The following is a 21,965-nucleotide window of genomic DNA, read 5'->3' as shown; positions in this document are numbered from 1 at the left end:
GCTCCAGAATCCTGGGAAGAGCTATATTGTGTCCCTTCAAACCCACATCTAGTACCTTGGAATGTGACTGTATTTAGAGAACCATGTTAAAATGTAGGTTACTGAGGTCCTTGAAGTAAACCTGCCAATAGCTGATCTTAGGGGCTGGCCTATAGATTTGTGGGAAACAGATTTGTATTGGTTGAACTATTAAGTCTGCAATAACCTGCTATGACAGCCTTCACGCACCAATACAGCCTTCCGTGTGAAGTAGTACACACCGAGGAGGTTCAGGGGCACAGATGGGATTGCATATGATGTATGTAGTTGAGGAACTGAGGCTGGGGAAAGGAGGTTTTCCGAGTTAAACCCAATTTTGAGAACTGAGTCTGGCATTGATTTTTGAAAAAGGAAAATGGCTCATTTGTTTGACTTTCAGAATTGTATCATGGGTTCATTGCCAGGGAGACCATGAGCATGACAGCATAAGATGCTTGATCATGCAGGTATTTTCAAGTTCTGAACAGGAATTAGAAAGGTTTTGTTGTTGGAGTTTTTTACTCTTTTGGGGGGCCTGCCACCCAGCCCCCCCAAAAAAATCACACATGGAAGCTTATTATTACTTATGAATGCCCAGCCTTAGCTTGACTTAGTTTCTTGCCAGCTTTCCTTAACTTATTTCGACTACCTTTTGCCTCTGGGCTTTTCCTGTTCTCTAACTTCTGTAAATCTTACTCTTACTCCGAGGCTTGCTGTGCAGCTGGGTGGCTGGCCCCTGGAGTCCTTCTCCTTCTCTGGCTCCCAGCTCTCCAATGCCTCTTCTCAGATTTCTCCCTCTATATATCCTCTCTGCCCGCCAGCCCCGCCTATCCTTTCTCTTGCCTTGCTATTGGCCATTCAGCTCTTTACTAAACCATCAGGTATTTTAGACAGGCACAGTAACACAGCTTCACAGAGTTAGACAGATGCAATCTAAGCTAAAGTATTGGAGAAATTATTTTGGCCACTCCACGTAGTTAAAAGGATATTTATTTAATGGCATAACTCACAAATTAAGTAATGGGTAGGTCGCAGGGTCTGGGGAAGGTGTAACGCAGTCCAGCGGTGTTCTCCGGAGCTCTGCACAGTCCACCTTAACCGTTCAGCGTCTAGGCACCGAGAGAGCACACAGAGAGAGCGCTGGCCCATCCAGCTCTCGGGTCCCCAGGCGCCTCCCCTCGCCTCGCCTCGTAGGCATGACAGTTGCCAGAGTCTCAATGGGGGTTGGAACTTCCAGATCCAAGCTGGAATGGCTACCCACTACACTAAAGTAACACACCTTCAAATAATCTACTACAGGTTTGATAGTGCGGTTGGCTTGCTAACCCACAATGACTCGGGGACAATGATAACAGTGTTGAAGGTGGCCTAGGCATTTGAGTGCTGCAAAGTAACAAACAGGTAAAGAAAAGATGAAGAAGTATCAGAGGCAAACCATTAAATGCCTACTAAGGGGTCTAATGCTAATTGGGTAAATTCATGGAAATTATGTCTCCTAGTCTCTAGAAACACCCTGTCTTATATTGTATATATTATTGTATTGTATTATATTGATTAATTTGACTTTATAGATGGAGACACTGAGATTTAGAGTGAGTGGCAGTTATCCCAAAGTCTCCCAGGATAACTGGAGGCAGCAAGGTCCACAGTGTCCACAGTTATTTCGTGGTTACAACCGAATGAGACAGATAAAGTGCAGATGAAAGAGGAAGCGGAGAGTGTGGTTTTGTCTCTTCTTGAAAATGACCGTGTGACTGAGATTTCTGATGACAGTATCTAGTGGTTGTAGACCGGAGGTCTGTGAACATTTTAGTCACTGGATTCAGGAAATCTTAACTCAATGGAGGCTTGCCTTCAGCCAAAACCCAAGATAAACTGGAACCAGTGGCTAGACACAGAATAAGAAGCTTGCCTGGGTGATTTCCACAGAGAACCAAATGTCATGGAGTCTAATTTATTGGGAAGTTATCTTCGTTACACATGCATACATTTAGCACACAACAAAGAACCAGCACTTCAGCAAAACTGTCAACACACAAATAGATGTATAAACAATAGTGAACCATACAAACCACGCTTATTCGGTTCAACATGTCCTCAAGCCCTTGCTTGGAACTTGTTACTGTGCTTGTCTCCTTTACAAATTGATGGCAAGGTAAAAGGAAGTTCTCGGTGGGATTACTGAAATCAGTGAAAAGTGAAATCTGAACATTAATTCAGCTCAGGATCAAAGATTCCTAGTACCTCATAGGCATTACTCTTATAATATGTCCAAGCAAGTAAGTGGAGTTTTTATCCTTGAACCATAGTCATGTAGAGAAATGAATTTCAGGCTAATTATCCTACTAGGTAGAAGGTAAATAATACACTTATAACACGTTCAGTTGTTCAACACTAACATGAAAATGTCATTGCTGGGATTGGAGAGATGGCTCAGAGGTTAAGAGCAGTGGCTGCTCTTCCAGAGGTCCTGAGTTCAATTCCCAGCAACCACATGATGGCTCACAACCACCTGTAATGAGATCTGGTGCCCTCTTTTGGCCTGTAAGCATACATGCAGACAGAACACTGTATAATAAATAAATCTTAAAAAAGAAAAGAAAAGAAAAGAAAATGTCATTGCTTACAGCGACAGACCAGCCATCTAACAAACTCAATGATGTGTACTCAGAGTCCCTAACAACCTGGTGCATTATTATTCAGCTATGAATCCATTTCCCAACCACAGCTCTACTGGAATAGGGCAGGCAGTTTGGTATAAAGAAGAGAAAAAAGCTGACTTGTCTAGACATCAGCCATTCCTCGGGCCAGGGGAGAGAATCTGGGAGAAATTATTTGCTCCAGAGCTTAGCTTTATATCTGAAAAGTGACTATACTCCAGGACCAAGAGACTCACATGGGATCTTTCTGGTGAATGGATCCCTTTGGAGTCTCTACCTGCATTTAACTTTTACCATTGGTGACAATGAGTTCTTACTCCTTTTCCTAATCTCAGATGAAATATTCTTGGACAAGGTGGACCTGGGCCACCCTTTCACAGGGTGGTCTCACCAGGCATACACTGCCTTTCTAACTGCCCACTGACACATTCACAAAGCATACAGTCTCTGGCCCCCATCCAGGCAGAGACCATTGTAATAGTACCTAAAAAGGCTACCCCTGTGTATACGGGTAACACACTAACAGCCTTTTGTTTCAGTTCCTTGTATTTCTGCTCTATTCCACTTGTGTGAAAGTGTCAGAATGTCTGATAAAGATGCAGAAGAAGCCTGACACCCAAAGGAGAGAAAAATAGGAGCTTAGATAACTTGCAAAACACAGAAAGGGATTTCGAATGATGTACAGCTACACAGAGACATTTTAAGTGTTAACTAAATAGAATTGCTTTTCTTTTTTCTCTTTTTTTCTTTTTTCTTTTCTTTTTTTTTTTTTTTTGGTTTTTTGAGACAGGGTTTCTCTGTGTAGTTTTGCACCTTTCCTGGAACTCACCCTGTAGCCCAGGCTGGCCTCGAACTCGCAGAGATCTGCCTGCCTCTGCCTCCTGAGTGCTGGGATTAAAGGTGTGTGCCACCACTGCCCTGCAGGGTTGCTTTTCTATCGAGAACAGAAATGGTGAATGAAGTTTTGCAGAGCACTTCCATACCCTTTCAGAAGCTGCAAATGTAAACTTAAGCCACAGGAGTTTAATTGCCTGTGTGCTGGACATAGCTGTGTATCATCAGAGGGGCTAGAACACTCCTGCAGCAAATATATTCCCTTTTACTTAAGGGGCCCTCAGTGACTTATGAGCAGGAGAAGATGCCATTCCCTAGAGTCAGGTATAGATTTCAACCAGCATGGCCAACCATCTATTATGATGCTACTTACATTATTTTGTGTCAGAACCTAACTTATTTTGTACCCTTTACAATTAGAGGGACCTTATGGGCTCTTCAGAATAATGTTTTTCAATGCATAAGGCAAAACATAAAATCATTTCAAGGAAAAAAGTTGTCTATAATATAAAGATGAAAAGATAAGAGAACTCATGGAACAATAGTATATGTGATGGCCAGTTCTACTTGTCAACTTGACACAACCTAGAATTTCCCAGAGAAGAGTCTCAATGAGGGACTGTATAGACAAAGCTGGCATGTTGGTGTGTCTGTGGGGAATCGACCTAATTGCCTTAATGGATATGGTAAGATCCAGCCTGAAAGTGGGTGGCACCATTCCCTTGTCTTGGCCTGTGTAAGAGTAGATAAAGAAAGCTAGTTGAGCGCTGGGCATGAATGCATTGTTTCTCTCCACTGTTGTCTGTGGATGTGACATGACTAGTTGTTTTAAGTTCCTGCTGCCTTGGGTTCCCTGCAGTGATTGCCTGTAACTTGGAATTGTGAGCTTAAACCAATCCTTTCTTCCCTGAGTTACTTTTTGTCAGGTATTTTATATCAGGACAACAGAAATGGGATTAGAACCATTTACTTCTTTATTAACATATCCAGGAGCATAATCTAGTGACAAGCTTAATATCTGAAGATAGCTACAGATAACCGAAGTGGGGTTGGAAGTTTCAGGAACTGCAGTGGAAAATAAATAACATATTATAGTGCATGGCTTGTGGCCAATACGTATAATTGAAGATGTTATATTTCTGTTAGAGATTAGTGGCAATGAAGATATATTCTTCATTAAAATGTACAGAATTTCTGAATTCTGTTCATTGGTACTTGGGGAATACCCAAAAACCCAATATTAATGGCCTCTGGAATATAGTTATGTATGCAAGAATATGAGTATGGTTGATGTAAATTTTAAGTGCATGTTTATATATAACCCTAAACATAATTATTCATATTTGTTTAATTTTCTATTGGAAATTCCATTCATTCATTCATTCATTTCTTTATAGTTTTTAAAAACCTTTGTAGTTCTCATGTGTGTAGGAGTGGGTGGGTAGGTATGGCTGCACACACGCATGGTGCCAGGATGGAGGCCAGAGTGTACTTTTTTGGAGTCCATTCTCTCTTTCTACATTCATATTGGGTTTTGCAGACTGAACTTAGTTCATCAGGCTTCATGAGAATCATATTTACCAGCTGAGTCATCTCAACTGCCCTTGTTTATATTCTTGCTTGTAACCTAGCTTGCTTATGAAAGGATTGGAGGCAGCTTCCATCAATTCATAAAGTCAATATAATAAAATTACCAGAAGTAGAGAGAAAAATACAGAAGAATATAAAAACCAAGAGGCATTCTGGAATGAAATTGATATGTGAACTATGCTTGTACTAAAATAGGATGGAATTCTGATTCTAGCTGGGCATGGTGATGCACAACTTTCATCTCAGCACTTGGGAACTCAAGGCAGGAGGATCAGGAACTCAAGGTCACCCTTGGTTACATAGAGAGTTAGAGGCCAGCCTGAGCTACATAAGACCCCATCTCAAGACTACCCCCCCCCATTTAAAAATTCTAATTTCTAAGACTTTAATGTCAATAGTAAGAAATAATTAGCTATAGACTTATAATCACATCAGGCAAATAAGAAAATGTCTGTTTTACTATTGAAAACTACAGGGAAATTTAGTCTACGTGTCTTAGTCAGCTTGGGCTGAAGTATACACCCTAGAGGGCATGTTGGATGGTATATCTACTTCTCACTGTTTGTCAGGCTGAGGAAGGGACACCAGTATAGTTGGGTTCTGCTGAGGGTTCTCTTCCCGGCTTGTAGATGGTTATCTTTTTGCTATGCTGTTGTGTGCATTTGGGGGACTCAGTTTGGTTTGTAATGCTACTCTGGGCAATGAAATTCAGTGAGCACACTGTCATGGGTCTCCATTTTCTATCTTCTCAATACCAAACATAGGTGTATTTCTGTGGGCCATGATAACATAGGGATGGGTCTTAAGATGTCTCTTGGACCTTTAAGGTATTTATTTCCTTACTTTTTTACTGTCATCTATCTGGAAGCACTTTACTCTTGAAATAAATATTAGTGACTCTTCCTTTGTTATAGATTAATGTGAGTCAATGCTGAGAGCTCTGAATGTCTACTACATTGGATTCTGCGTACAATTTCAAAGACTACAGTAATCCACAGGACCAGGGTCTAGGATATAGAGCAATAGATATGCCTTTACACATATTTCATAAATAATGTTGATTGTAACTGAGCATTCGGGTTCAGAACCAGTCAGTTGGATTTAATGTTCCTGGCAAGGACTGGAATGTGGCTAATTCCACGCTGCAGATTAAACACTCTAGCCGTCTGGAGAACAGGAAACTCCTAGGCACATTTAACAAAACACCTCACTCATGTTTCAGGGTTGGAGGAGTGCCTGGATCATGTAGTCTCTGAGGCTGGAGACTCTCACACTCCTTGGAGTACAGCTCAGATTTCTGGTTGCTGTTCCTATCTGGCCCCAAGAGATGACCCTCTAGCATAGACATCATAGACTGCTACATCTATGACTTTTTCCTGTGTCCTCATCAGTTCTTTTTTTTTTTTCTTTTTTCTTCAAGACAGCGTTTCTTTGTGTAGCTTTGCACCTGTCCTGGATCTCACTCTGTAGCCCAGACTGGCCTCAAACTCACAGAGATCTGCCTGCCTCTGCCTCCCTAGTGCTGGGATTAAAGGCATGCGCCACCACTGCCTGGCCCCATCAGTTCTTATAGTCCATGTTGAGGAAGGCGAGGCCCAGACAGAGGGAGTACCAACATGTTCCTTACCATGTTGCAGAGACCAGAAGTTTCCAAGTTTGTAGACAACAAGGGTGTATATACTTTTCTAGAAAGATCTCAGTCTCAATTGCAGGGTTACCACAGGACCCTAACAGAACAAGTGTCTCAAGCACATAGTACATGCAAAAGCAGGGCTTGGAGCTCTTTGGGACCCATGGCTGCTCACAGGCGAACTGCAGAAGTCCATAGACATGCACTGCTATGATGTGAATGTTCATGTCTGTCATTGTGTCCGTATTAGGGGGTGGGTGAGTCATGAAGTTCTGCCTCATGAATGTGTTAATGCATTCTATGGGATGCATTATGAGAAAAAGATGAATCTGGTCTCATTAACATGGTGGACGATTTTGGCTGTAGTTGATGATAGAATTTTTTTTTTGTGCCTGCCCAAAGATAATTAAATGCAAAACCTATGCTTCCATAAGTGGCTGAGCTAACTTGCTTTTATGGATTTGTTGATGACGAGCCAGTTGTGCATGGAGCAGAGTCTAAGACAGATGATGGCTTTGGGCTCGGGGTGGTTGGTCTGCGCCTTTCCTTCAGGGTTAGGTGTCAAGGCCACTCCACTAAAGCAATTTCTTGCTCCTACAATAAAAACAATTTTGTCCAAATAGCTAACTGCAGCCTTTCATCTATAGTATGTTCTTGTCAAAAAGGAATGTTTATTTATCATCTAAGAGAAGAATAAGTTGTTAAAGACCATGAAAGGTCAGTCTCTTCAAAGCCCATGGAAAACTTAAGATTTATGTGTCATACACAGCACAGCTTGATACACACATGCATATAAATGTGTGTGTGTGTGTGTGTGTGTGTGTGTGTGTGTGTGTGTGTGTGTGTATGTGTAGCTGGAGAGCTTCTCTCCAGGTCCCACCAAGCCCCTGCAGTCCCACAACCCACATATAAAATAATCATTCAGACGCTTATATTACTTATAAACTGTATGGCCGTGGCAGGCTTCTTGTTATCTACTTCTTTTATCTTAAATTAACCTATTTCTATTAATGTATAAGTTGCCATGTGGCTTGTGGCTTATTGGTACCTTACATCTCGCTTGTCATGGCGGCAGCTGGCAGGTCTCTCTCTCTCTGCCTTTGTATTCCCTCAATTCTCCTCTCTGTTAGTCCTGCCTATACTTCCTGCCTGGCTACTGGCCAATCAGTGTTTTATTTATTAACCAATCAGAGCAACACATTTGCCATATAGAATATCCCACAGCATATATGTGTGTGTATGTATATATGCATGTATATGTTTGTATATATATATATATATATATATATATATATAATTTGTTTTTTGGTTTGAGATAAGACCTCACTGTGTAGCTTAGCCTGGACTGAAACTCAACTGTATTCTGGGCTTCTCTCTAGCGCAACAATCCTGACATCATAGGCATGGACCACCATTCTTGAATGTGTTTATATTTTTGAGGGGGTATATTTTGCTTGCTTAGTAAATGAGAGCACATTGCTTAGTTACTAACTTTGTATGTGTTTGTTTCTGAAGATGAAAAATTGGGCCTTACATAAGCAAGGCATGTGCTCTTCCACTGAGCTGCAGTCCAGCCTTAATGTTTCTATTTGAATTAGTTGGAGAATATTTTCTGAGGCTTAGTGAGGCATCTTAACTAGTAATACTTTATGTTTAACTTAGTTTTTCTGCTTCAGACTTTGTTGTGTGTTTTGATGTAATGAAGTGAGTAATAGTTTGTTCTTTCTTTGGAAGGAACCCAGAGCACCACCCACGGCTCTGTTACTTACTTTCCTTGCTGCTGTGACCAAAATACTTGACCAAAGGAATGAAGGAACAGTGGATTTGGGCTCATGGTTTGGGGTCCGGGTTCATCATGGTGAGGAAGGGACAGCGACAGGGGCCCAAGGCAACTGGTTGTGTTGTGCTCACAGTCAGGAAGCAGAGAAATGAGTGTGCCTTTGTATGTGGCCTGGGATCTCAGCCTCTGGGAGGTACTGTGTACACATAGAGGGGGTCTGCCCTCCTTGGGTAAGCCTGTGTGGAGACGTCCTCCCAGATATCCTCCGACATTTGTCTCATGGCTGATTTCTAAACCAAATGGACAGTCATGATTAGCCACCGTGGGATGGCCAGGAGACAAATGCCCTCCACCCTGGAGTGGGGGTTTGGAAAGCCAACAGGATGCTCATGGGTCTACATTGGCAATAATCATCTTAAACACTTAGAGAGATGGGCCTTCGTGTTTTAAATAACAAGCCAACTGACAAATTTGATAGACAGTTGAGGCACAACATTTGATTTTTGGAAAAATCAAGTAGAAAGCTCACCATTTTCAAGAGAAAAATCAACCCAGACCACTTTGTCTGAGTGAAAGCGTGCTCTGCAGTCTATGGGGCAGCCACAAGTGTGGAGACACTCACCTCTTGCTGGTTGTTCTGGGCAGCTCAGACTCCTTCAGCTTCATCTCCTGCTATGCTGGAGCAGGTGAACAACTTACAAAACCATTCATAGAGGACTGGTGGTGGCTTTAGGAAGCTAACCAGTGACAAGGGCATTTTGAGATGGGATGAGAGAACAACAGGGTCCCCATAAACTGTCTGCAGCAGCATGCTGCCTCTCCATTTGATTCTATGCATGCACACACATGTAACACCGCTATTAGTAAGCCTCATAGGATTTCTTTCTCTGCTGGTTGAAGAGGATATGAACAATTCTTGCTTTATGAAAAAGAAGGTTGCTTTCATTTTCCTTTGCCTTATTTGGATGTGAGTCATTTTCAGCTGGGCACAGTCTTCTTCTTCTATGAATAAATAAAAATGTCCTCTTGATTTGTGATTACAGAAGCCACTCTGCCGACTCCTGAGCTGCTTGCAAAGTTAAAGCTAAGCTTCCAGCTTCAATTCATTTGAGAATATTAAGATGTTCTTTATAAATCAACTGTAAAAGGGATCTTTTTAGGACACCTTAGGAAACTGTTAAGTCAAAGAGTGTGTATAGGGAAGCTCTTTCTAACAGACAGTAGTGTGTTCTCAAAACTTTCGTCTCAGATGAAAATTTAATAGTTCTTTACAACTGAGTTGGAAAACCAGGTGCTTTGGTGCATGATTATAATCCCAGTTCTCAGGAGGCAGGAGGATTACAAATTGGAGAGCAGCCTTGGCTACTAAATTTGTTCAAGGCCCACCAAGGCTACAGTAAACTCTGTCTCTAAACAAGCAATTGAGTCAGAGGATTACAAATCCTGTATTTTCTCACTAATAGTGAATTCCTAGTTCAATCTCTGCCCTATGCCATTTATGCAGCTCTTTCCCGAAAGAATGTGGGATTGTTGGGAATGCCATTCTTGAGATAGCCCATTTACCGAGCCTTAAAGATGTTACTGGTCTTGCTTTCAAGAGTATTTCTGGGTTTCTTGTACTGGTTTTCAAACACAGAAATTGAACACATGGACTTTCACATTCCTCTGCACCATGGGACCCCCACTCAACAACCCAGATACGAATAGATTGCTCCCCAGAACATGACTGTTCATTGTCATAATTGCTGGATAAAGCTCTGGTAATGTCGGGTCTCTGTTGTGATGAAAGTAGCTAAATGTGACTTGTCAAGCAGCTCAAATATCAGCCATACCTCCCTCCCCCACAGATGTCTAAGATTAACCATTGTAGACACAAACTTATATACCATATTCCTCTGCTATGCCAAATATCTCCACAAAAAGTAGAAGAATGTAGAATAGGCAATACACAATGGTAGGGTGGGTCATTGTGGATTTGGGGATAACATATACTTTCTGTTTCATCTTATGAATTGTCTTTTGTTTTTTTTGCACTTTCAAATTTACAACAGTGCAAATATATATTTGTAAATATCCAAACAACTTAATTTCCTGACGTGAAAGAGTTAATGACAGGGCACCTGTAGAGTCAGGACAAAAAGACAAATCCAAATGCACCTTGCTTGGTATGCGACAATTATCATCTGTTTGTATGAATTCTGTACCCAAGTCTGTACTATTGGGATGAGTGGTAAATCAGGAACCTGCTCCATGAGGGACCAAACATTTAAAAATATAGTGGGGCTGTGATCGTGGGATGAGCAGAGAAAAGAATCACGATATAATACGCTCTCAAGAGCGACCAGACACAACCCCTCCCTCTCTGTGCTGCTTGATCTAGGCCCCTCTCTTGGCTTCTTCACATTCCTCCCCAGAGCCCTAAGCCAATGCTACTGGTTTTTCACATTGATGGCCTCATGTGCCATACATACTTAGGTCGGGATAATTGGAGAATTTTTTTTTTTTTTTTTTGGTGTTAGAACACGGCACCCAAGAGTCTCTACCTGGGGAGACTCCAGAGCTAAGGATGTTCAAATACATGACAGCGAGCTAAATAACCGAGGTGCCAAACTGTGCAGTGTCTTGCTTGCCGCTCTCCGGTTTTCTTCATGCTCTCCACACTCAGCAGCACCTCCGCCATGCTTCCTTCCTTCCATGGCCTCACTGAGCTTGAAACTTCCACGTGCCCCTTCCCCTCATCTTCCTCTCCTTTCTCCCATGCTTTACTTTATCCTTAGCAAATGTGTACTGAGAATTTACAGTCTTAAGGCTGTTGGTGTCATGACATAATGAATATTTAGAAATCTAGCATTCTGAATAGTGGCTAGGAAGAAAACCTGTATCTTGACTTATCAAGCTATGGTGAAGACAAGCAATCCCTCCATAGGTGTGTACATAAGTAAGATTGCCTCTCGGCTGACACAGAGTATCAGTGAACGCTGGACCATCTCGGAAAATTCAGGGACTCAGAGGGGTTATACGGCAGGGGGTCTGAGAGACCTGGGAAGAAGGACTGAATGTTTCTGCCCCTGTAGTTTAGACACGCCCACGTGGGGCTGATGCATTAAAGACCTTTAAGGAAGCTGGTGTTGGAGGGAGAGCCCAGGGACCCTGGTCAAAGTCAAAGTGAGCAAGAGTCTGGTAGTCCGGGAAGAGGCAGGGGCTTCCGGTGCAGAGGTCACCAGTTCCCTTTCTCCTGTTTTCTTCTCACTGAACTAGAGACAAAGGAAAGTATGAGTCACTGTGCAAAGCCGTCCGAACAATCATCAGAAAGTATTTGTGTACGTGCACATGTATGTATGCGTGTGCACATATGAGTGCATGTGCTTGTGTATGTATGCCTGTGCGTGTATGAGTGTGAAGAAGGTTGGGGACCATGTGGGTGATCATTAGTGTGCAGCAGAGCGGGGCAGTATATCCAGCATTTGGCATGCGCACACATAAGTTGCTTGACAACCAGAACAAACACTTTGCTATTATTTTTATGACCACTGCTGTTCTTGTAAGATTCCTTTTGTCTAGATGTCTGTTCATCAGTGTGCATGAATATAATATGTGTGGAGGGCAGAGGTCAACCTGGGGTTCATTCTTCAGGTATCTTCCACCTTGTTTTTTGAAATAGGGTCTCTCACTGTCCTGGAATTCATAAGTAGTCTAGACTAGAAGGCCAGAGATCCCCAGAGATCCAACAGGATCTGCCTCCCTGGATCTGGAATTACAAGCACCCATCACCAAGCCTGGTCTTTTTCCCCCTGTGGGTTCTAGGCATTAAACTCACAGCCTCATACTTGCTGGTAAAGCAAGTATTTTACTGACTGAATCATCTCCCTATCCCATGTTTTTTTTTCTTATTTATTTTCTACTTAATTTCAATTTTGTTTTATAAGACAATAAAATGGATTTGTCCCCATTTTGTGTTTAGAAAGAAAAACTGATTTTCAAAGTTCATTTGGAAAAGGTTAAATGAAACCTGAAGTGTTTTAAACTTGGGCAAAGTTTTAAAGGTAATTGTATCTTAAAGTTGAAATTTAATGAACAAAAAACTTGGGCCCTAATATCATTTTTTTTGATTTAGGAAGGTTATGAGAATAACTAATACCCCCTGAGGAGGTTAATATATTATTGAAAGTAGTAATTTTAACAGTTTTAAACTCATGTTCAAAGATAAAATTGGACTAATTTTCAAGAGACATCAGTCTTCATTTCTCAGGAAATCACAGTGATTAAATCAACTGCAGGCAGCCACTCTTATTATTTGAAGATAATATGAGTATATTGAGGGTTGGAGAGGAAAGAAGAAGGATGTATATTCTAGGAAGGACTTCACAGTTGAAACATCTCCTGTCTCGCTCTCTTCAAGCCATTACATATTCAAGGCATAACCCCCTAAATGCAGCTTCCTTTACTGCATTTGGTTTAAAATCCAATTCAAACGAAGGACTAGAATGTTTTTCTTAGAATTGGAACAAAGAATTTTTTCCTTTAATGGAGTGCATAATATGCCAATTCTAAAGAAAATACTGTTATATGTGAAGAACTCGGAATTGAAAAGACAGTTCAGTTCCTTCCTTGGATGTGTTTCACGGCCCTGTCCTGACTTCTCTATGAAACTGGACACTGGACAGGGATAGTAATGTCACACTCACTACTCAGTTCTTTTAAACTACTCTTTCCCTTTGAAATGAGCTATTGAAATTGCCGGGTGTTAAGGAAATTGCGCATAGATGAGAGACTAAATGGATTCTTGTCTGTCACATCAGCAGAGGCTTTCTGGAGATGGTAAAGTAGTTTTCATCAGTGAAAAAGAGCACCTCATTTTTTTTAAAGATCTTTCCAATCTCAGAACGGTGTAGATAGTCCCACCCAGAGAGCAACCGTGGGCCCTTCTTCCCAAACTTGGTGGGATTGCCTTCAATTTTAGTGTCACTGAAAGATCTATTTAGCTCTTAGGTGGCCAGGACCCTAGACATTCAGGATGGAAGCCTGTTGGTGTTCTACCTGTTTGCCTGCACTGTCTGCCTAGAGACACATATTATTGACTGTGACTCAAGTTACAGGCATAGATTTCCAAACCTTTCCTGCCTTGATCTTAAACTAAACAAAGGGATCCTTAGGTCCAAAGTAAAAAAGAGAAGAAGGAAAATGATCCAGTTTAACATGCGAAGATGTTCTTTTAAAAATGCGGGTATTTATCCTGAAAGGCTGTTTGGGGAAGAAGGAAGAAGTGACGTATAATCTTTCCTGGGAACAAGTGGAGATGTGAGCTCTTACGTGCATCAAGCGCAGAGACAAGAATGTGATGAAAAGCTGATTGCTGATCATTTGACATAATTAATATGCATCTCAGATCAGCACTCATTAACTTTGATGTTGTTTCTAGTTAAACCATAATAATTTCAAAAAGCAGTTTGAAAAATGAAAATGTTTAGCTAAAGCGCAGTGTCCTACTGCTTTGTAATTTAACACAGTGGAGCAAGAGCTGCGAAGTACAACATTTGCACCGTGGAAAGAGGAAGAAAAATGACTTAGACTTATTCACATGAAAACAGAAGGTTCTTTGCTTTAGGGTGATAGGTATGTCATATCTATATTTAAATTTTGGCCCCAGAAGCAGTTTTACTGCTTATATGAATGTGCATAAATATTCATTTAAAAAGAAAAGATAATTTAAAAATACCCACTTCGGTGGAATGGCAGTACAAATTAAGCACATTCATCCATGTCAAAAGAATTTTATTAATTAAAAACTGACACTAAGTTTATTTTACAGGAGGCAACCCATTTAGTGTAACTGTGACTGAAATAAAATATTTGTACAACCTTTTGTGTAGTTTTAAGATATTTATAAAGAATGTAAACACCATAACCAATGAGTCAAACATGTTCAGCCTGAGTCTGATTGTGAAGACACGATTAAACAACCCAGCAGGAGGGATGCAACAACCAAGGCCAGAGACACTGTAGACACTTGCTAATAGAGTTGATTCTACAGTCGCCATGCTTTCTACACCCAAGGATTCAACCAATTGCCGACTGTTTAGGAGAAAAACAATTGCAACTGCACAGGATGAGGAACTTTCTTTTCCTGCTCTTATTTCTTAAGCTACACAGTGTAATATCTTACCACGAAGCATTCATATTGCATATTTAGACCCAGAAGTCTAAAGCACACGGGAGGGTGTTATATGCTTCATTCTATGTAAGACACTGGAGCATCCTTGACTGTGGTATCCACAGGCTTCTAGAGATAGCCCTCCTCACCCCCCAAGTGATATTAGAGATATACCATACATTAAATAGTGATCCTTGATTGAAACCCAGATTTAAAATGAAAAACAATGAATTCTTTAGACCAGAAAGGACATTGTTAAGACAGGGAAACTTGAATTGTATAGGTTTTTAAAGAGAAGAATATATATTTTGAACAAATATGTAGTTTAGACAGTGAGTAAATTATTATTACTAATTTGAAACACTTTCCTACTGGTAAAATTCCAGGAAAGGGATGGAAATTCTAAATTCATGAGCACATTTTTTTCTTTTCTCCTTTAAATGTGCATGAGTGTTTTGTCTTTGGGTGTGTAAGTACACCGTGTGTGTGCCTGGTGTACCTTGGAGTACCTGCTAACCTTGGAGACCAGGAAAGCCACTGGATTCTTTGGAATTAGTGCTACAGACAGTTGTGAACTACCGTGTGTGTGCTGGGAACTGAACCTGGGTCCTCTTCAAGAATAGCTAGTGCTCTTAACTGCTGAGTCATCTCTCCAAACCCATAGGCACATTTTCAAAGCAAGTGAAAACAGGCCTGGGTATGTGTGCAAAGAGTTAGAACATGCTTTGTAGTATAGCACTGAGCATTCAGATTCAGGGACCCACAACACTCGTGTCTTCCTCCAAAGGAGATAAAACTATGCAGCTAGTTTTCTGGGAGAGGACCCTGGCCATTCCATATTAACCAGCTTAAGTCTTCTGTTGCCTGTTCTCAGGTTAATATGCAGGATTCTGATTTCCTCATAGGTAGTTGAGACTCTAATGACATCTTTTATTGTTTTTCTTGTATAGATCATCATCAGCAGACCTGGACTGAGACACGTCATAACATTTTGGTATGTAATTGATGGCTCTCTGAATCTACTTTCTTGAGTGACATTTATAACCTGAAAATCCCACTCTTCAAACTGTTATTCTAATGTATGAGCCAAATCAGAATAAACTAAGTATGGTTGTCCCCAGGCTAATATTATGAAAAGGAAATATAGCAGTGTTGGCAAATTACCAACTTCATTTACCTTTAATTTCCCCTGAAAATGGATTCTGGGTGGTGATTGTTTTACAAGGAAAGAATTGTTTATTTACTTATGGGTTGATTTCTTTTTCCTTTTCCCTCAGTCTGACCAAAGCTTACTGTAACAAGCTAAGCACTGCGGGATCATATGGGCGGAGATTCTATTTTGTAAACAACTGTGGGTTTAGATGCCCAGGTATTTATTACTATGAGTTTATTACTAATTAAGATGAAATGAGTTATAATACAAAAGCATAACAGTCTTAAGATATCCCTCTATTTGAAATTCAACTCTAATGACCTACCCAAGATTCTGTAATTATAGGTATACATGGTTTTGCTCTTCCTTTGATTTTTGATTTATAAAATGACTTAAGAAAGGTTATGTATAGATTAGCTCCCAAATGGGTCATTCAACTACTTATTGGTTTAGTTATTTTTTTTGAAAGATGAACCATAATTCTAACTTGCAGGGGAATGCAAGGGATGTAGTACTTTTGTGACTCTCTGGAGAAAGCTGAAGTTGTAGTCACTGTTCAGAATGTATTAGTCTATTAATGTAATGCTCGTTTCTCTAAGCCAGGAAATGGTAATATTCACGAATCCCTTTAGTGTGCAGTTTCTACCATTTCCAGTTATTTGGCTACTATCTTTGCAGTATTGTTACACATGCTCTTTTTTTTTCCTTTAGTGGAAAGCATCATTCCCTTTTTATTCTGTAGTATCTAAAGCCCATGGTGCTAGGTGTCTAACTCAATGATGTGGAAATTAATTTTGGTGTGTAGCTCGGGTGTTCAGATGTCTTCAAATATATATTCTTTTTTTTTGACATGTGTATGAGAGGCATTTTAAAACCATTTATTTTTTATGTATGTGAGTGTATGAATGTTTGTATGGGTGCCATGCACATGCAGGTGACTCTGGAGACCAGAAGAGGGTGTCAGTTTCCTAGGAAATGAAGTTACAAGTAGTTGCACGTTGCCTAGTGTGGGTACCAGGAACCAAACCTAGGTCTTCTGCAAGCACATCAAGTATTCTTTACTATTGGGCCACCCCTTTAGTCCCACAGGCATTAATTTTGATGAGATAGTTAATATGACTTAGATTTTGCTTTCTTTGGTAAAGAATGCTTTATTATAAAGTTGGATGCTATATGGAGTAATTTAAGTGATACCTTACATATTTATACTTTCCCCGATGGCTTACAAAATTAGTTTTCTAAGGTATTGATGCAAATAAGCAGTTTAATCATCTTCAAAAGTCAAGGATTACCAGGCAGTGGTGGCACATGCCTTTAATCCCAGCACTCGGGAGGCAGAGCCAGGTGGATCTCTGTGAGTTGGAGGCCAGCCTGGTCTACAAAGCGAGATCCAGGACATGCACCAAAACACTACAGAGAAACTTTGTCTCAAAGCCCCCCTCCCCCCCCCCAAAAAAAGTCAAGTACTTTTTCTAGTAAAATCTTTAGGTGAGAGACCTCTCCATCACAAAAACCGTCTAGTAAGAGCGTGACTCGTTATCAGAGAAAGGCATGTTACAAGGGAAGCCTTCACTGGTCGGGAAAACTGGATTAGGTGGGTTCTAAAATCTCTTGGTATAGAAAGCCTTGGGCTGGTGTAAAGTAACAAGTGGTTCTCCCATCAATGACCAAACCAGATGATTTAATTTTTAAAAGTATTGTCAAAATGCTTTTCTTAAAGAACAATCAGACATATTACAAGAGCGAAGAGCGCAGACTCCAGACACTGATGGCTGGGATTGAAACTTGTCTCAGACATGTTATTAGTTGTACAATCTTGGCCTTGGCACTTAACCTTTACAGGACCGATTTCTCTTCTTTTTAGTTATTATTATTTATTGTTATGGGGGAGGGGAACATGCCGAGGCAAATGCTTGGAGGTCAGACAACTTCTCTCCTTTTTAATGGGAGTGGGTAATGACTCTTAAGGCTGGAGTGGGTATTGATGAATCTGTATGAACACAGTATTTAGAACAACGCCTGGTACATAACAGAGTGCTCAGAATGCTAGTGGCGACGACTTCTATATCAGCAGGGGGATGAGTGTCTCTTACAGGCTGTTGTGCATTTGAGACCAATCCTTCAGGTTTCTGGACTTTAAGAGTAGAGTGAACCTTGTGATGATTTTTTCCACATTCCTAACAGTTCTTTCTTCATGTGTTATGTTCCGAAGTCAACATGAAGGCAACATGCAGTCTCTTCTCTGCTTCCCACTTAAGCCCACATGAGCCTATCGTGTCTCCAGCTCTTGTTGTAGCTTCCCTCTCTCATCTTCCTTTCATTGCCCTCCTCTGCCCTCCCCTCTCCCCCTCCCCCCTGCCCCAGGATGTTCTGTATACAATGAAATACCTCTGGATCTCAGTCTATGAAAAAGAGCTGTGAATGATTTTTTTTTTGTTTTTGTTTTTTTTGAGACAGGGTTTCTCTGTGTAGTTTTGGTCCCTGTCCTGGATCTCTCTCTGTATACCACACTGGCCTTGAACACAGAGATCCACCTGTCTCTGCCTCCCGAGTGCTGGGATTAAAGGTGTGCTACCGCTGCCTGGCGAATGATTTTTTTTTAAAGCGATTGTTTCCCAGAGAAGGACTAGAGGCAGCTACTAAGCTTATGGGATGTCCTTCAGCCATTGCAAAAGTATTTTGACATTTCTCATCCTTAGAACGGTCATTGAGCAGCGGTGAAAGAAGCTTGGTTTCCAGTCTATGCCTGTGTAGTAGCCAGCAACTCATACTCAGTTCTCACTCACATGTGTCTAAGTTTCTCAGCCCATGATTATTTTGAGTCCTTCCCAGGATTCTTAAGCATGAAATGCCTGTCTAATTATTTTGACATATTCCTGCTGGGCAGTGAGTATTGTGAGTTTTGTGAGAATGCAATTATGAACGCAGGGTTATGTTTTCCTTACTCTGTCTTTCTTGTTGTGTCTATCAGTGCTATGTTCTAAGACCTACTTAATTTGATTTATGTTACCAAGTGATTGAGGGCACCAATGGACTTTTTCCAGGACAGAACGTGTGGGGCCAAGGCTCATTCCAAGGCTTCTGATCTATTTTAAAATAAACTTTTTTTGTTAAAATCTTGTGTGCTGGTGGTAAAGGGATAGATGACCACATATGTTTTTTCTTAAAGGTACCTTTTTTTTTTTTTTTGCACAAAATTTGACATTATGAGTAGGAATGAGGACAGCTGGGTTATAAGGCAAGAATTGGCAAGCTGTAGACATAGAGACTATTTCTCAAAAGTAGAATCTACAAGCTGTTTGGTTATCTAGAGGGCAGATTAACATTGGAGTGGTTATTTTTTTTCTAGTGAACAAATTTTTTTTTCCTTCCTATATTTCAGTTAAAAAATATGAAAAACTTTCTAAGGGACAGAATCCAATTCCAAGAATGATGAGGTGTTAGTTGGAAATCTCAAGTCTTTTAAAGTTATTTCTACAAATGAATAGAGCATTTTTCTTTTCTGTGAAAAAGTAAGGTCCTACTTGTAGACGGTGAGAAACTGGGTGAGGAAGGGTAAAGGTCTCTTCCAAGTCCAAAAAGTTTCTTCTTGTCTTACATTCCCATTGATATTAAGCTCATCACCTTCTGTGGAAACGTGAGCTTCATTCCCAATAAAATCACAAAAAGAAAACTATCTTGGGTATAAACAGATCTTAAGGAGATCTAAGGGCTTTGGTTAATAATTAATAAACCACAAGGAGCTCTTGAGGTGTTACTGAAATTAACCCCTAGGTCGCAGAAGCTCAACGCAGCAAACGTTTGTTTCTTATCCACACCGAATGGGTAAGAAATCCATTACTTACCAGGAGGGGAGGGATCCCAGCTTTGGAGTCCATCGAGGACAGGGGCTGATGCAGACTCAGCCTTCTTGTGGCACCATCTTTTTTTTTTTTTGTTGTTTTTTCGAGACAGAGTTTCTCTGTGTAGCTTTGCGCCTTTCCTGGAACTCACTTGGTAGCCCAGGTTGGCCTCGAACTCACAGAGATCCTCCTGGCTCTGCCTCCCGAGTGCTGGGATTAAAGGTGTGCGCCGCTGCCGCCGCCCGGCCTGTGGCACCATCTTGTCAGGAAGTGACCTCAAGGGTTTGCTTGCCGCCCCGGGGGAAGACCTTACGGAGCATGCCCGCCTTCTTGAAGCCCTAAGCGACATGCACCACCTCTGCCCAGACTGTTGGCTGCTGGTTACTCACACTGCCTTTCTTTTTTTTTTTTTTTGGGGGGGGGGTTCGAGACAGGGTTTCTCTGCGTAGCTTTGGTGCCTTTCCTGGAGCTCACTTGGTAGCCCAGGCTGACCTCGAACTCACAGAGATCCGCCTGCCTCTGCCTCCCGAGTGCTGGGATTAAAGGCGTGCGCCACCACCGCCCGGCTTATGTTTAAAGATTTATTTATTATGTATACAGTGTTCTGCCTATAAGCCAGAAGAGGGCAAGAGATCTCGTTATAGATGGCTGTGAGCCACCTTGTGGTTGCTGGGAATTGAACTCAGGACCTCTGGAAGAGGAGCCAGTGCTCTTAACCTCTGAGCCATCTCTCTAGTCCTCACACTGCCTTTTTTAACACACGGGAAACGTAGGGAGGAGAGAACCAGGTAGAGTCATTTATCCTCTGCTGACATTTACTGTAAAATTTTTGCATCTCCATGCAGTAACTTTCTTTCCCAAATCCTTCATAGGTATCCATTCTCCTGCCCTTCTAAGCGGTCGAGCTATCTGAATATTTTAATAATCATTTCGCATTAAATGGTCATTTATTTTTATTATGTGTATGGATGTGAGCTTGCATGAGTCTATGTGCACCACATGCCTGCAGGAGCCGGGGTGGGGGGCTAGAAAAGGGTGGCAGATTATCTGGATGTAGAGTTCACAGGCATTGTGAACCCACGCTCTCAGCAAGAGCAACTAGTACCCGCCCCTAATTTCACACTTTGAACTTACCAACTTTAATAGCAGCAGATTCCAAACAAAGATCACGGAGGAGGAGATTTTTTGTTTACTTCCACGACCTGTGAAAGTCAGAGGCTTTGCCTGCTGTGCCCTAGCGTTGCATCCTTAAGCCTCACACCGTGTGCCGGGTACATGCTTCATGGTATTTGATGAATGAATGGATGAGGAATGAGTTCCACCCTAAGCCCTATGCCTGCTCTTGCAGCTGGGAGCTGGGCTTGTGATTGACAGCTCACAGAGACGGAAAAGAGTAAAAGGAGCCGGTCTGAATGAAAACGGAGTGCCCAAAACCAAGGTGCTTCTGATGAGCATTAAGAGATGGAGGCTTGGGCTGGAAGCGGAAGAAGCTGATTGATTTCCCTATTTGCTTGATTCAGAGTTTTAAGCTCATAGAATTGTCTTTACATGCTATAATAGTTATTAAATGCTAGACAATTATACCTGGAAAGATTATAGGGTCAATTATTTTCCTTGATTTCCTGAATATATATATTTTTAAATTTTCAATTAGAATTTTGACTTTTACTGACCAATACATGAAAAAAATAAGAGTTGAAACACACACACACACACACACACACACACACGCACACGCACACGCACACGCACACACACACACACACACACGCCCATGCACACACACACACACACACACACATACACACATACACATGATGCACACACATAGACATCTACGCGCACACACACATATGTTTCAGGATACAGTCTCAGATGGTAAACTGGTAGGCAATGTGTCTATAGTAGGTTAAACATCTATTATTTGGTTTAGCTTTACTTTTAACCCACGTCCAAATGCAATTCTTGAAGTTAATGATTCTAAGTTGAATAATTGGCAGGTTATGAGTTGCAACTGGAAAGTTTTTGTTTATATTTGATTTTCCCCTCATTAGTCCTGCTAGAGTTCTATTTCATTACATTTTCTCAGAACAACAGCTTTGATTGTTATTAATGTTCTCCCTAGCTTTCTTCATTGATTTCTGCCTTTAGTATAGTCATTTTTTTGCCTTGGGTTTGCTGTTCTGTTATTGCTCTAATTTCATATACTGAATCATATTTGTCTTATTCTTTCTAGGTTTTCAAAAGATACCTTTGAAGCATAAATTTTCTATTAAAGTATATTCATCATGTCCCTAAATTTTGCAT

At 41.1% G+C, this 21,965-nt stretch overlaps 1 protein-coding gene across 6 annotated transcripts in view; it reads left to right on the top strand.

Moving 5' to 3' along the window:
• Positions 1-21,965, top strand: part of Ipcef1 (interaction protein for cytohesin exchange factors 1) — a 159,780-nt gene that overhangs the window by 31,706 nt on the left and 106,109 nt on the right. For 4 of the 6 annotated variants that reach the window (XM_076552840.1, XM_015996781.3, XM_076552841.1 and 1 more), the window contains exon 2: positions 15,614-15,657. The exons of the other annotated variants lie outside the window; for them this stretch is intronic. The gene's annotated coding sequence lies outside the window, so the exon portion shown is untranslated. The remainder of the gene's footprint in view (positions 1-15,613; positions 15,658-21,965) is intronic. 6 annotated transcript variants of the gene reach the window in all.

This window comes from Peromyscus maniculatus, chromosome 16, assembly GCF_049852395.1.
Source record: "Peromyscus maniculatus bairdii isolate BWxNUB_F1_BW_parent chromosome 16, HU_Pman_BW_mat_3.1, whole genome shotgun sequence".
Taxonomy (NCBI): domain Eukaryota; kingdom Metazoa; phylum Chordata; class Mammalia; order Rodentia; family Cricetidae; genus Peromyscus; species Peromyscus maniculatus.
This window is presented reverse-complemented; position numbering and strand designations above follow the sequence as displayed.